This window comes from Brienomyrus brachyistius, chromosome 23 (genome assembly GCF_023856365.1).
Source record: "Brienomyrus brachyistius isolate T26 chromosome 23, BBRACH_0.4, whole genome shotgun sequence".
Taxonomy (NCBI): domain Eukaryota; kingdom Metazoa; phylum Chordata; class Actinopteri; order Osteoglossiformes; family Mormyridae; genus Brienomyrus; species Brienomyrus brachyistius.
In genome coordinates this window covers 10,223,494-10,238,556 of record NC_064555.1, presented here as the reverse complement: position 1 = coordinate 10,238,556, position 15,063 = coordinate 10,223,494, and the positions used below count along the sequence as shown (strand labels likewise).

Below are 15,063 nucleotides of genomic sequence, written 5' to 3'. Positions count from 1 at the left end.
GCAATCATGAGTTAAGGTGCTGAAAATCATTAACATGGTCTTTGCTACCCAGCCTTCAGTCAAGCGGTGGCCCCTAATCGCCCTGACTTCAAACATCATAAAAATATGATTCAGAAAAGTGCCTAGATCCACTTCATGCGATTTATAAAGCAGGTAGCTCTGCAGCAAGTACACGTCGATAAAAACATGCATGAGGATGCAAGTGCCTGGTGATCGATCGATCGGCGACAGACATTTTCTCCTTCGTCTACCATTAGTTATCATACATCATTATGTGCAGGACAGAATCTCAGATGGCTCCAGCCCTCCGTGACTACTGGGCAAAGGGGAGGGGGTCCTTTGGAGTATGAGTGTATACCCTTCGGTCTTCGGACGCGTGACCGTGGAGCGCACAGCAGCCCTGCCCCTTATCTGGTTTTACATAATTAAAGGTATAACGGTGAGAGAAAATAGTGACCATCCTTATCAGCGTACACACAGGAATATATATCAGAGGCGGCCGCATGTCTGGAAAGTGAACTTCCTGGGGAACCTGATGAGGAGGAAGAGAAATGCGTCTTTCTGCTGAAGAGTAGAAGGTGGTAACAGCGATCAGCAGTCAACTAGCCAGCTGGTGAAACCAACTGATACCAAGTCAGCCGATTGTATTCAGAGAAAGTCACTCGAATTAAAACAGCTAGAAGAATTATTTAGCCTCTCTTGAAAAGTTAACCCTTCACTTGGTGTTTCAGCTGCTACCAAGTGAATCTGAAACTAGGCAGATCTCAAAACCTGTGATACAAGCGGCAGAGAGGAGCCGTCCGCAAAAACAACCCTATTTAGTACGTATTGCTGACAAATGAAATGAATGGGCCTTCAATCAGAGCTTATGACCGCCGTCTCCCTTAACTAGCATTCATCATCTGGAATTATTCAAACAGTGATGACATAACACCAGGAAGCAGACTAATGGCATCCTACAATGCAACATAAATCACTGCCCTCATCGGTGTTAACAGCCTGAGCAGCCCCATCCAACCTCTCAAGCCCAATGTCTCCTGACGAGCCAGAAGAGCTCCTAACCTTCCCCTTAAAAGGGCCCCATTCGCGGTTTTATGAGTCGGCACATGATTAGATGGGACAGATGAGCCGTGTGTAACTACACAGCATGGAGAGAGAGCCCTGGCCAAAAGCTGACGAATGGCGGGAGGTAATTCACTGGGGTTCTTGAGGATCGCGGGGCCCGCAGTGCCGAACGCCAGAGAAATTCAGCGATGGGTCAAATCTCTGCCGGACTCTTAAATCCCCACACAATTGTGCAGCTGTGCCAAGGTGACCACTTAATTCCAAGGAGTAAAATACCCCGTCGGTGTGTGGCTGCGGGGTTTATAATATCAGCCAAAGGCGACGAATCCGCCTTGTGAGGATAATGGACAAGCTCCAGGAACGGTATTCTGGAAAGGAACTTTATCCTCTAAGAGGGATAGACCAAGGCAGATTTCTTGGGGTAATAGATGCACAGTGCTTATCGCAAAACACTATTAACTCATCATACTGACAATGCGCGATTCAAGTATCATCAAAAAAATAATAATCTTCAGGTTTAGGCAAGTCGTCGATCCAAATTTGATTTTTGCCCGAGCAAATTCAACGAAAACCGCGGATGAAGAAAACTTTACTGACAACCAGACTGTTATCGATCGAAAACCACAGGGCGGCATTCACAGCAAATCAGAAGATCAAGAAATCGTAACAAAGTCTAAAGCCCTAAAAGGTCCGGGAGTCAAAAGGATTTATATAAAAAAAAAATCCAGTATAAACCCAGGGCTTCTGGGTATTCTGTGTTAAGGTCACACTTTCTGTGAAAACGGGGGATGCAATTCTATGGTTTTAATCTTTGACACTGTTCACGGGCGGTTCCTCCAGCCTTCAAAGAGCATTGTGTCAGCTGGCTGTTGGATCAGCGTTTCCATGCTGCTGCTGTGCTATGTTTACTTCATTTACAGTTGCTTCCTTCAACAAATGAGATCACTGTCAGAAGGCAATTCAAAGGCTCAGCACTGTTAGGTTTATAAAAATGGCAAAATAGCAGAGCATCATGAAAATATAGGTGCCACGTGATCTTCTCTCCGCCCTTGAAAGGTATGTTTATGCATCCTCTCGGCTTTTGTGTTCTATACATTACTGCTCAGGGCTGTCGCGGCTGTGCAAGTCTCTGCAGAGGTAGCTAACCCCAACCATACATCGACAATTCACATCTTAGCATAATAGAAACCCTGCTTGCCTCTCTGTCTAGACATAAAGCATCTTACCGCCAACAGAAGCCAAGTGAGACAAAGTTACTAAAAATTAAAACCGAATAACATTCGTGTAACTGACAAACATGTAGGCAGTCTTTCAATTTGGCACGTTAACACTGACTGACTACAGACAGAGGCTGTAGTTCTGTTCTGATCAGAGGAAACAGCAAATATGGCTAATTATGCAAAATGATTGATCAAATCATTTATGCATGAGGTGTCAGCAGAAATACTTGTAGCAGTGTTTATTTCAGAGTTTACATTATTATTTTTATCTTTTTTAAACCACGATTGTCCGAGGTTACTATCATAAAAGTCCCCCAGCCACAAGGACCCTCTAGGCTGAATTTCGTGTCCGAGACCAGCGCTTCCTAACCGAGCCCCCGGACAGTCCACGGTTTTGCTTCCTCTCAGACCATATTGCAGATACGTGGAGTGTCCTGGGTTCCCTGGGGACTGTGTTGGGAAACGCTGTCCTAGACGAAAGACTTCAACTTCTTCCACAGAGCTAGATAAACATCATCAACCAGAATAAATCTGTCACGTGCGCCGTGAGGAACCCCATTCACTCCAAGCCCCTCCCCACCGCCCCCAGGGGCCATGGTCCAGCCCCACCACGCAAGGCAAGAGGGCCCCAATAAACGCTCGACGCTAGAACACCTGAAAGATCTGGCTAATATGGAAATGATGGTACTGTGCTTGTAAGCATTGCACACAGGATCATTTTCAAAATAACTTTCCTCATTAATACTTTATAAACAAGCATCTCAATGGCAAGGTTTCCCCTACTGGTTTTTGGCCTTAATTAAAGATTGATTTTATGTAAGGCTCTTCTCATGAATAAATGGTTTCAAAGGCATTTCAGAATAGCAAATTAATTATTAAACCCAAAGAGTCAAGGGCAAAATACAAGTGGAGTTCTTGCCAATTACAATTCTTATAAAAACAGGTAAAAGGGGAGCATACACTTCGTTATCTTAGTTACAGTTCAACGTAAAACCAGCCTTAACATGTTGGCATCCTATGGTTAATAGATAAGGAAGGTGGCCAGAATGTCAGATGAGTCTGTATCAGGACGGCATGCTTCCCACCGATATAGTGTTCAAAGACTGTTCTCCTCCTGCAGAGAAACCCACTAATTCCGGCAGACATTAACACAGCAAAGAGAAAAAAAACATAAGCCCGATTTAATGGGTAGAACATGAGGCAAAAAACAAAAGTGATAATCCATGAACATAGAGAAAGAAAAAAAAAAGCACAAACCATTCAATTTCAACTATCCATCTATGAGCCAACCACAAATAAATAGTGGTGAAAGGACGACCATTTTTCAACAGCTGCTTGGGGCTTAATTAGCAGACCAAAGAAGCCACAAAGCAAAACTCCAAGTTACTTCCCGTAGCGCTCGAGGGGAAACCTTACCACGGGTGTGACCTTCACCCCGGGCAACTCTGCATTTACCGCACTCTGGCCTCTTCCTTCCTTCCCAGACACTGAACCGTCACAGTGCCGCTCAAGTAAACTACATGAAACGGCAAATTCAACCTGAATAGCGCCATTATAATCACACGGGCCCTACTGACAGCCACCGGCGATGCTACACTTCAACCGCTGGGAGAACACAAAAAAAAAACCCAACAATGTCACCTCGTCCGGTTGGGAGCACATTTTAATGGCACGGTAAATCAGAGTCCCGGCGAGTTCCGGGTTACGGTTGACGTCGCGTGGCAAGACTGGGGGGGGCGAATGCTCATTTTGGGAGTCGTTCTTTTCTGAGCAGCAGACGACTAGAAATGGCTCCGGCTGGCAAAATAGGACAAATTAGAAAGGGGCTTTAAAAGTGATTAAATAAAATGTTCTTTGAAGAGCGGCCTTTTGTGGCAGACCCGCAACACAGGAGGGGCTCTGGGGAAAGATAACAATGGCTCTGACCTGGACTGGCAAATCTATATGAACAGCATCCAATTATTAAACAGTAATGGATGCCAGGGCGATAACGGCACTCTTTTCAGGGGCTGCTCCCACCCACCCCCCACCCCGCCGCTTCTCTTCACCTTTTCCATTTACTTTTATCAAATGGACTCGGCACAAAGAGGACCCCATATGCAATTCGCTGTGTGACATTTTCTTAATCTCCTCGGAAATCTCCAAGCTTACTTCCCACCCAACTCCACCACCCCCCCCCCTTCCAATCTCTCCATTATTTCTGAACTTCTTACCGGCCTGTCCTGGTTCTGTGATCAGAGCCGGTCCGACCTTTCTACTATACAAAAGACGACGCGCACGTTTGGGGGGGACCGTGGGGAGATGGCGAAAGTCAGGGATGTCGGGGCGGATCTGCAGATGGGCAGAGTGAGCAAACATCTCTCGACAAAAACTGCCAGCTAGCCCTGGATATTTATGACTCCGCAGGAAACGGCAGAGGAACAAAAGCGACAGACACGGCAGTATTTTAAAAACGTTTTTAAAACGCACACCTGAAATACTTTGGGCCAGCACCTTATTTGTGTGCAAAGCAGGGGCACCCAGAACGTTATTTTGTCAACAGTGAGACATCGCGCTGAACTTCGGATAGATCGGTGGCCCCGGAAATGCTGCATTCACTGATGCGATTAAAACTCCACAGCGCCGCTGCGAGCCGAAAACAAGGCCGGCAGGGGGGTGGGACACGGCGAACTGCGACGGCGACAATAGCCTGGGGGGCCAAGGTGGCCATGTGCTAAATTGCATCCGCAAACGGCCTCCCCCCCCCCCCATGGGGCCCCTGACAGATTTACATGGCCGTTCCGCTGTCTCGGGCTCCATGCTGCCTCCCCCTGGTCATCTGGACTCCAGCCTCATCACCTGTCTCTACTGGAAGTTAGAGGAACAATCATTTTACAAAAAAAAAAGAAAACCATTAAAATAGCAGCAGCAGATGCCTGCTCGTCACGGCAGGAGTGTTAATAATGTACGGCCTGCTTATTAAATTAGCGGCTCCCTCGTTGGCTATCCCACCCCCAAATGGAACAGGACACGGGTCCAGAAACTCCGTAATCACACAGTCACGGTGAGCACTATTACAGCGTCCCCCCCCCCCCCGCCTCATCCCTTCCACGGAATTAAAAGTCGCCAGCCTCCTATTCCTGAGGTGTCGGCGCCTGTTCTTCCACCATCCTCGCCGTGTAACGGTGTCCAGTTTCCCCTGCTGAACTTGCACTGGCTGCATCGCCATCTCTATTTATGTCAAGTAGAATTCATCAGGCAAGAGCACCAATGGAGGCGCCAGATGTCTGGGAACCGGATTGCGTGGGTCAGGGAGGAAGGAACCAAGGCTCTGCTCAATTTTTCCCTCCAAAACAAAATTCTAGCGGATCCACCCTATTCCTTTCCTTGGTTTTGTGCTTGGGACGTAGAGGCCGTTTCCATTCCCAGTGCCGGGTAAGGAGAATACCATTCACAGGGAGCGTGGGGCCTGTCGGGACACAGCAGATGCCGGGGAATCCTGGGCTGGACGGGGCAGGAATCATACAACCGAACATGGTTCAGCGGCAATTTCATGACCAGTCCCCGAAGGAGGCACAGAGAACTCATGGAGGAAAAAACAAATGTATTAAACTGACAAAATGTCGGAGGGAATCAGAAGGAGATGTTCAACAACACAGGCATCTCCGAGTGCAAGAGGTACGCAGCAAAGCCGAGTCGCTGGCAGTTAAATCGTCATTCGCGTTAACGTTGATGCTAACGGTTACATTAGCGGTTACGTTAGCGGTTACATTTCCGATTTGCAGTCCCACTCTCGTTGTCCACCTCAGATTTATTGGAGTTTAATTGTTCACACTGGCAACCGACGGAACACGAAGAACATCGATGACCGATCAAGACAGACTATTTTAGGGAAATACACACGATTAATTTAAAAAAGGTTTAATACATCGAGCGTGATTTCCAGTACACTGGAAGTGAGGCAGCCAGAGGGCAGGTCAAGGTTACTATGATTCAGTTAAGTTTCCCGTTTCCTGTTTTCCAGTGCAGCAAGGCGAGGAGTGGAAAGTAGGATCGCAGTCTCTCTCAGAGGAATCCATCGTTAACCTTCCCAGCCCCCCCACTCAACCACTGAGATATAACAGAGCAGTCGACTGCATCATATTCATCAAGGGATGAGTGTTTGATTGCTTTTTCAAGCAATTAATAACTACGTGGGAATCTGTGCAACAGAACACCAGTAGAACCAGACCATACTGCAGATCCGGTTAAACTCAAATGTTACTTACTTGTTAGGCAATACTTAAATTTCACTTTCATATCTGATGAACAACTCCCTTGTCTTAGGCTGTGTGAGATCTACAGCCTTCAGGCACATTCATCGGGCGAAGTAACGTGTGAACAAGGCTAGCCCCCTTTACCTCATGGCCAGCCATCTGAGCAGCGAGAGAGGGCTTTTGTGGGCAAACAAGGCACAGATGCTGCGATACCATCGATCAGTCACCCCTATGTCCAATGAGGTCTAGTTGCTCCATACAACCACCCCTGGTCTAAACAACTGTGCAGAAAAACAGCAGAATCCAGTGGGTCTTTCCAAAGATGTTTTGGTTCCATATTTCAGTTGGCCGGTGGTCTGGCTGACTGACTACAATGACACAGGGGTAAACCAAAAAAACCAACAAAAGCCATAAGACTTAATCCTTACTGGGAAAAGATGGCAGGCAAACCGAGCAAAGAGAGCAGTGCACTGAATCTGATCCAGGTTCAGATTTAGCAATGCTGACCAAGGGACTCCCACAGAAACCACAGAGGGCTCGGGGAAAAGCAACAGGGGCAACGAGGTTCTCTCAGAGGGCCAGAGGGCCTTTCAGACAGGACCTCGGCCCACTTCCAGGATCCCGGCCAGAACCAAATCAGCTTAAATGTCATGGTCGCCGCAGCAACACGACATCACTTCCTGTGTCAGACCCCACAGCTCCCTCCAAAGAGGTAGGTACAGGATTTAAATAAATAACAGCCGGGAAAATGAAGGAAGGTGGCAAATCCATTGGAAAATTGCCCCCCCCCCCATCCTACCCCTAAGGAGAGGGGCGGGAATCCCAGATGAGCCGCTCCCCTTGGCCTCTAGCGACGTACACATTACTAGCAATTACACGCCTTGGCGTCCACAGACACGCCCACTTTCCCTCTGTGGGGAAGTGGTCCCGCTTTGCAGACGCTGTAATAATCCACTCGTCTTGGCAAGTCTGGTTACGCGGCGGCAGCAAGAAAGCCAGGCAATATCGTTCTCCGAAAACTCAATCTCCGTGGTTCCATGGTGATTGAGCATCACAGGACCGTCACAAAGAGCAACACGCTCACTTCCATGGCATTAACTCCGCCCAACAACACAATCAGTCTCTTTACCGACGGACTGCCTGCAGATTGCTCTCTGCTGCCCGATATCCAGCATAAGTTGAAGTGAAGAGCTGAAGGCCATATTTCGGAGGCACGTGTCAGAAGGCAGGATGGCCATATTACACTTCAAACAACCATGGAGCTCTCAGGACTCTTTGCTTATTAAAACGGAAAAGGATGAGATGAGGAATTCACAGAACTCCAGGGGAAAATGAAGACCTGCATCACAACCCAGTTAAAACTCGCCTTGTCTCTCCTGCATCTTAAAAAACGAGTGAGAGTGCAACCACCAAAAACAGCAAAAACACGAGGTAAAAGCGCAGTTGTTCAAAATATTTATGAGGGGCATCGTGTTGGAGCCCATCTGCACTGTGGCTGATCTGGCCAAGCCGGAAATAGGGGGCAGATGACCCACAGGACCACAAAGTGGGTGAGGAGACTCACGGCAGGTTCTGTGAAACCAGAGGCACTGGGCAGGCCAATGAGGACGGAGAACCAGGGAGTGGAAAGCCAGCGACCTCCCTCCAGCAAACAGCCTGTTCCAATCAATCTGCAGCCTATACAAGACACGCTCACACACATGCAAGCAATATAGTGAAGAATGACTCCAGAGCCGAGGCGTGTAAAAACAAGGAGCGGGACAGGCAGATCCGAAAGGACTCTGGGAACGCCAGTTCTGTTACCAGTCCTGACGAGGAAAAGCCTCGCTGCATTCAAATCCCAGCTAATCCCCTGCCTTGGCAACTGTGCCATAATTGTGCAACTTCTCAGCTTCCCATGAATTAATTAAACCAGAAAGTACTAGTTTCCCACCCTGCCCATCGCACTATAAACCCTCAAGCCACCGTTCAAACGTTCGCAAAGTGTTTCTGGGCTGACAATATTTTTTCCCTCAGGCCGTTTTAATAAATACAAATTGCTCCCACCGAATCAGCAGGAGGAAAAAAATGGCAGCTAATTCCAGAGACCTCTAAACACAAGAAAGGCTGTACAATGGACTCGTCCCTCCACAGTGTGCGATTTCTTCCTCTTCTCGCTCTTGGACCACCTTGAAACGTTCTTTACCCGAGATCTGGCTGCACAGCACTGCCAGAGAGCAAATAAAATTTAGACAATCTGATTTAGATGTGAACTCAAGACCTCTTACATAATTAGAGTCGGGCCAGTGTTACTATACCAGCTTCTTGGTGCGGAACATGGGTCATGCCACGAGGTCATCCCATCACACTGGGGAACAGCTCCTTCTTCATAGGTAATGAGACTTAAGATACTGAGTCTCGCCAAGGTTAGATTACCCATAGTGCATGTGGGCCCATTTCAAAACAATGTGTAGTAGCACCAAGATCACCATCTAGTTGGCAGAGGGGAGCCATATCACACGAGCGATCGGTGGCCCTGCCATCGACATGTGAACATCTCCGTCTTAATGACATCAGCCCCACAAGTCTTGCATCTCGGCCTAGCATCTTCCCCAAAAGATAGTCCACCCTGGAATCCCCAGGAATGACCGTGTGCAACGCAAAGACCATGCAGCACGCATCCTAAGACTTCAGCAGCAAGAAGGACGAGGAGGAGAAGGAGAGTACTCCAGAGAGAACAGGCTATGCCAAAGCAGAACAGTGGAATAGGTCGTCGCTTCAGACACGACGATGGGTCTCAACATTCAAGGACTCTTGGTAATTATCGATCTGGCGACTCCTCCATTTAAGCCTATAAGTGCTTATACTTATACGAGTATTTTGTTGTTTTGGTTTTCCCGTCTTTTCTTGACTGGCATGAATGCCGCTCCATTCAAGTGTCCTTGGCATAAGGGTGATCGGTAACGCACAGTTTCTGAGCAAAGTACATTCACGTCTCATTTCTGGGTCACAGCATGCTGCTCTACCACCAGGTTTCCATGGAACTAAATGAACTAATCAATACCGATGAATTTCCTGATAAAGACTCGCATCACTGAATCACTGTCAGGACAGTAGAACTGCAAGTCTTGATTTACTTTGCTTCGCTGCATAACTAATGCGGGTTTCCAGCCAACAGCCTCTTTCAGCCACCTGATTCACTGGTTCCAGGGAAAGAGAGAAGTCTGGAAAAAGATCCAAATATAGAATATTTCAAGCTCAAATAAAAAGGGGTAAAATGAACAGGGACCAGAGTAGTGCTAAATCAGATGAGAAAATCTGCCAACATGTAAAGTACAGGTCAGCGTTTCCCAATGCAGTCCTCAGGGATCCACATACTGTCCACGTTTTTGCTCGGGAGCTGAGGGGGAGCAAAAATGTGGACTGTCTGGTAAGGAGCTCAGATGGGGCAAAAACATGGATCGACCCCAAGGACCGGACTGGGAAACACTTGTACAGCTTAAAAAAATTTTTTTTAAAACCCTCCCTACTGCAGATTCACACTCGGCGAGATTCTCAGGAGCCGAAACGGACCTTTGCTCCTCTTTCCTCCACTCAACACGCTCTCTTTGCACAAGCAGACCCAGAGCTGGCTAGGCTCCAAATGGCTGTTTTCTCCATGCGCTCATGCTGCACAGAATTCTAGGTGAAAGTATGTGGGGGTTACTGGGAGGTGCTTAAGTGGCAGTAAAGGGGGACGGCCTCCTCTAGCCCAGACGCTTCGTAAACCACCGCGTCTCCCTCCCTCTATCTAAAGACATAAATTAAGTAAAAGTAGGGAGGAAAGACAGAAGTTGTTTCCCCAGACTTCATCCAAGCGATAAAGTTAAATCCCTGCAGGAGAGAGTGAGTATCATCCCAGACCTCCTCCCTCCTCTCACCCCCCCCAAGCAGCCGAGGCAGTGATCCGCAGAAAGCCGTCTCAACTGCTATTGTTGCCATTCCGCCACCCTGCCCCCCACCCAGAGTTCAAAAGCGAAAAAGGGAGAGACAGAATCCCACCTCCGATTGGCTCTGCCGCTAAGGGGCGGGAGGTCACTGATGACCGAGGGGGCGGGGTTGGGGTGCCCCCCCCCCCCTTTTCCAGATCTAAATGTGCAGAGAGGACCTGGTGTTGACGAGGAGCAGGAGGCGAAAGACTTTGTGCAAACTTTCTCACAAAAGGCAGCCTGAGGAACATTCCTTGTGGAGGCCTTGAATGACCCATTTAGTGGATAAGCACCATAACACCTGAACTGGCAAATTTATATGGTTAAAACACCCCCCCCATCTGTTCCACACCACAGAGAACAGACATGCTGTCAGGAAAAGAAAAAAAAAACGCCCTTAAGCACATACTCGAATTTGTGACGCGTTCTCTCTCAAATTGGGTCACTCTTCGGTTTACCCAGTTTGTGAATATTTTGATTAAACTGTCTGGAGCACCCGCCAGAACAAGCACACAAACACTCAGGCGACTACATGGCACGGCGGCGGCCGCATGCACGCCGTGCCTTCGATATAATCCCCCGCGTCATTCTGGGCACGCCGGACAGGCCGTGGCACCCAAATGGTGAACCATGCCAGCTCTCCTGCCCACTGGCCTGCTCTGATAAGCACGGATTGTCATGCGTTTTCTTGAGAAGCCCGGTCTGAGTCATTACGGGGCTCGGTTCCAAATCTAGGAGACGGCTCTCCAGATAGCTCACGCACGCACGCAGCCATAAAGGCAGGCGGACGCTCGCAAAGTGGATCAGGCGCCAGCAAAAGCGGCACGGGCCTGAGCAATAGCTCAGTCGCTTCACAACTGGGCCAGAGTGGGAGGAAGGTCAACGGCACGGAAGCAAACACACACATGCGGAGCATCTTGGAAAAAAGGCGATAAAATATCCACAGCTTAAAAGCTCTTTATTTAACACATACCTTAAGAGGCAAAGAAAATGATGTATGGAGGTCAGGGGGCACCCAAAATGCACCCAATACAATGAGAAAACGATCACACACACACACACACACACACACACACACACACTTTAAAAAATTGTTATGCAGCTTTGATGAGGGAGTGACAGATTTCAAATGGCTTATGAATAAAAACTAAAACTAAACTCAGTGCCATATGATTGGGACCAGGCCATACCGCTTCTATGCGGAATTCATAGAAGAGCAATAGCATTGCTGTCATTTTTATTATTATCATAATCATCATCATTTAGTGCATCGCTAGGACAGAGAATATTCTAGAAGCATAAAATCAGAACATCGATTTACAACTTAAACCACAAAGAGACAGTAAAATGAGGACCTGACTCAGATTACATAAAAATATATACTGTACAACTAAAATTACAGCATTAAAGAGCACAGTCTGAATGTACAATACAGCAGCCGCTCATACTGTACGCACAGACACCGCATCCATAATTTATATCACTCTACTACTGATATAAAGCATGTTTTCTATCAATAAAAATCCCCACGGTGTTTTGTGGTTTATTCACTGTCACTAGCATCAGACTCGCCGATTTGACTTCACCCCCAAGAGCCTATTAAATCAAAGGGACTGTGCGACTTAAAAGGCATGTTAATGCGAGTTCAAGGGGAAATAAAAATGGCAGCGTTCCTTGCACAGATCCTCCCATGAAGCCACCCTGATGAGGCGAGTCAGGGGGCCGCAGAACCACCGTCACCCCCAGCGCCGAACCCAAATGCAAATGCGTGTCTCCCAGTACAAAAGTAAGGCACATCCACGGTAAGAGAGCTCCCCCCCCCCTCCAGGCAGGGGGGGGGGGGTCACCCGATCGTCCGCCTGTTCGCCCCCCTCGTCCTGTTTAATGGTCCCCATGAGTCCCGCTGGGTGACTCAGAGCTGCCTTTAACCACAGCCGTCCCACTCAACAACCCCCCACCCCGATAGGGTCTGCACTCAAAAAAATAAAAAATAAAAATGCCCCAAGCATAAAAACATAACAGCATCCTAATATGGCAGCGGTCTCACTCCAGGTTACCCACCAACAGGGTGAATCCGTTTCTTAACGCAGAGAGACCCATAAACACGGCCCATATGTCCTTCATCCCACGAGGGTCTGTAGGCGTTAGAGGACCGGGGACCACAACCCGTCTGACACCGTAAAGGTCGAACGAGGTGGAGGTCTTCCATAAAGTAGTTAAGAACTTGCAGGAAAGGGGGCCCGGCTCGCCTGGAGTTGGCCACCCATGTTCTAGCTGAAGATCCTCCAGCCCCATTGGCCAGGTTCTCTGGTGAGAATTTCCTTCAAGTTAATCCCACCACCGCGAATGTGGCCAGAGGCCTGCTGGCATCCTGATTTAGAGGGTTAAGCAGTGCTGGCATCCTGGGGACGAGAAGCAGGCGTTGAGGCATGGCTGCATTATCACCGGGTTAGGGGGGTGCCTGGCGTACAGCACACCGCTCGGGTAATTCCGATGGTATTTGCCTGATGAGCTCCCCCGTAAGGCCACAGCGCGCTGCTCAAAAAGCGCTAATCACTAATTCAGCACAAGTGATTTCCAGCTAATTACTTCGAGAGCATTAGCATCTAGCCAAGACCGCGGCTGCTGCTGCTTAAACGAGGCCGTCATTAAATATTCATGGGTTTAGCGACCCGGCAACGAAAATATTAACAGCAGCAAATACGGGAACATGCCCCAAAAATGACAGCTACACTCAGGCCGGGTGTAAGACACAAAGAGGGCCAGCCACACAGAGCCAGGCATGCTGGGATACGCTGCAGCGACTCGGGCCGGAATTAATAGCAACGGCCTCACTTAAAATTTCAGAGGAGGGGGGGACTAGTCAGAGCTATTTATAAACCTGTGTGACGTCACTAAACTCACCCAGATCCTACATTTCAAATTTTTATTCATTAGTAAATTATCTTAATTTTGAAAAAGACTTCTTAAATCCCACCCAGTACAAGGATGTTATAACATGCCACATTAAAGCAAAACTGTAATTTCAGAGCTTCATTACTTTAAGTGACACTCTACATGACAACTTTAAAAAGTCTTATTTGTGTGGGTTACCAGTCAATATTCCATCGTTACTTTACGAAAAGTTCCCGTAAAACAAACAGTGACGACACTGTACAGCTCGCAAGCTTTGCTTACCGAGTCAGTGGAGCCCGTACTGGCTCTTCCTGTATTAGTGGTGGATATTAATTATACAGTACTGGATTAAAGTACATACATTCTCATTCTGCAGAATTTCGCAATACAGAACTAAACCATGACTGGAAACTGGGGATCAGTGCAAAGTCCCACTCGGGAAAGCCGGGTGGGACGTCACGGGGTGAAAAGAGGACGTTGGACATACAAAAAAATACCCCGAAAAACCACAAGGGGAACTACTGCCGCAGGTAAAGGGACCAGACGGGTGTCTTTACGATGACGACACTCTACACAAACCGCAGGCACGTCGGATAAACGGCGTCGGACTGTCGTTAAGTACTCGTCATACAAGAGCAGCCATAAAAGCCACGATCAGGCACGGCGTGTAATTTGTACGCAATCACATAATTAATGCCCGAATTCCGCGGGTTCACTGCATTCTATAACGCTCCACCGTCGTTGGAGATAAAGCACGTTTTTCGTATTTAATCGTTCACTAAGCAGTATGTATTTAATAATGAAAAGCAGCAGAGATGATTAACATTAAATGAAGACTCTGGAGCAAATCCATGTTCAGCCAACCCACCCCCCCCCCCAACAAAAGTGTAGATAGAAATCAGTGAGGCATCATCATACAAGAAAACAGTGTGTTTGGGTCTTAAGTATTTTAACAGTGACTGCACTGTGGAGAACTTTAACAAGAAGTGAATGTCCATACTGAGTAATACACCAGCAGGCCGATTTGACATGTGTTTCGGTATTGGAATTTACTTGGTATTGCGAAAGTCCCTTCGAGGAAAAGGGGGGAAAAAAGCAATCTTGCATACCAAAGAATTTTTAAGAACAGATGCACAGGAAATGATCTATAATCTGCTATCAGTTGGAAAACTGAAAATGCAAATTCCGCTTAAAGGAGAAGTCGCCATTCCTGAAACACTGAACCTTTTTGGACTAAAACGTCTTTAAATTTGCTTTACAATCTGTTACAAAGGCATGGGACGGTGCTTTCAGCAGCATAGACCAGTTAATTTTCATTTGTTGTCTGACTGAAGAAATTACATTTCCAAAGAGAACGTGTTAGAATTGTGCTGACTGTAGCAACTTCCATTAAAAAAAAATAAATCAAAACACAGTGCTAAGACACTCTGGATGGGAAATAAAGTGCGGAGTCCCCTCAAGCGGTCTTATAATGCCAGTGTGTTCAAATTACTAACCTACAGAGTCATTACAGGGAGGAAAAAACGGTTAAGTATTAAATAGGCTGATGATGCAGGAATTAAAATGAAAACTACTAAGCGAGAAAATGCACCCCAAGAATATAATAAGAAAACCCTGATTCAACAGAAACGACGGTCAGAGGTACCTCAGCTATCCACCCCAGCCTCAGAACATGCAAATGACGCTGCAGCAAAAAACCAT

The 15,063-nt window shown here is 47.5% G+C and overlaps 1 protein-coding gene and 1 long non-coding RNA gene across 2 annotated transcripts in view; one reads left to right on the top strand and one right to left on the bottom strand.

Annotated features, from left to right (window-relative positions):
* The window catches only part of ext1b (exostosin glycosyltransferase 1b), a 61,833-nt gene that overhangs the window by 43,453 nt on the left and 3,317 nt on the right, over nt 1–15,063 (bottom strand). The window lies entirely within an intron of this gene.
* LOC125719135 (uncharacterized) overlaps nt 1–15,063 on the top strand; it is a 28,186-nt gene that overhangs the window by 11,714 nt on the left and 1,409 nt on the right. The window lies entirely within an intron of this gene.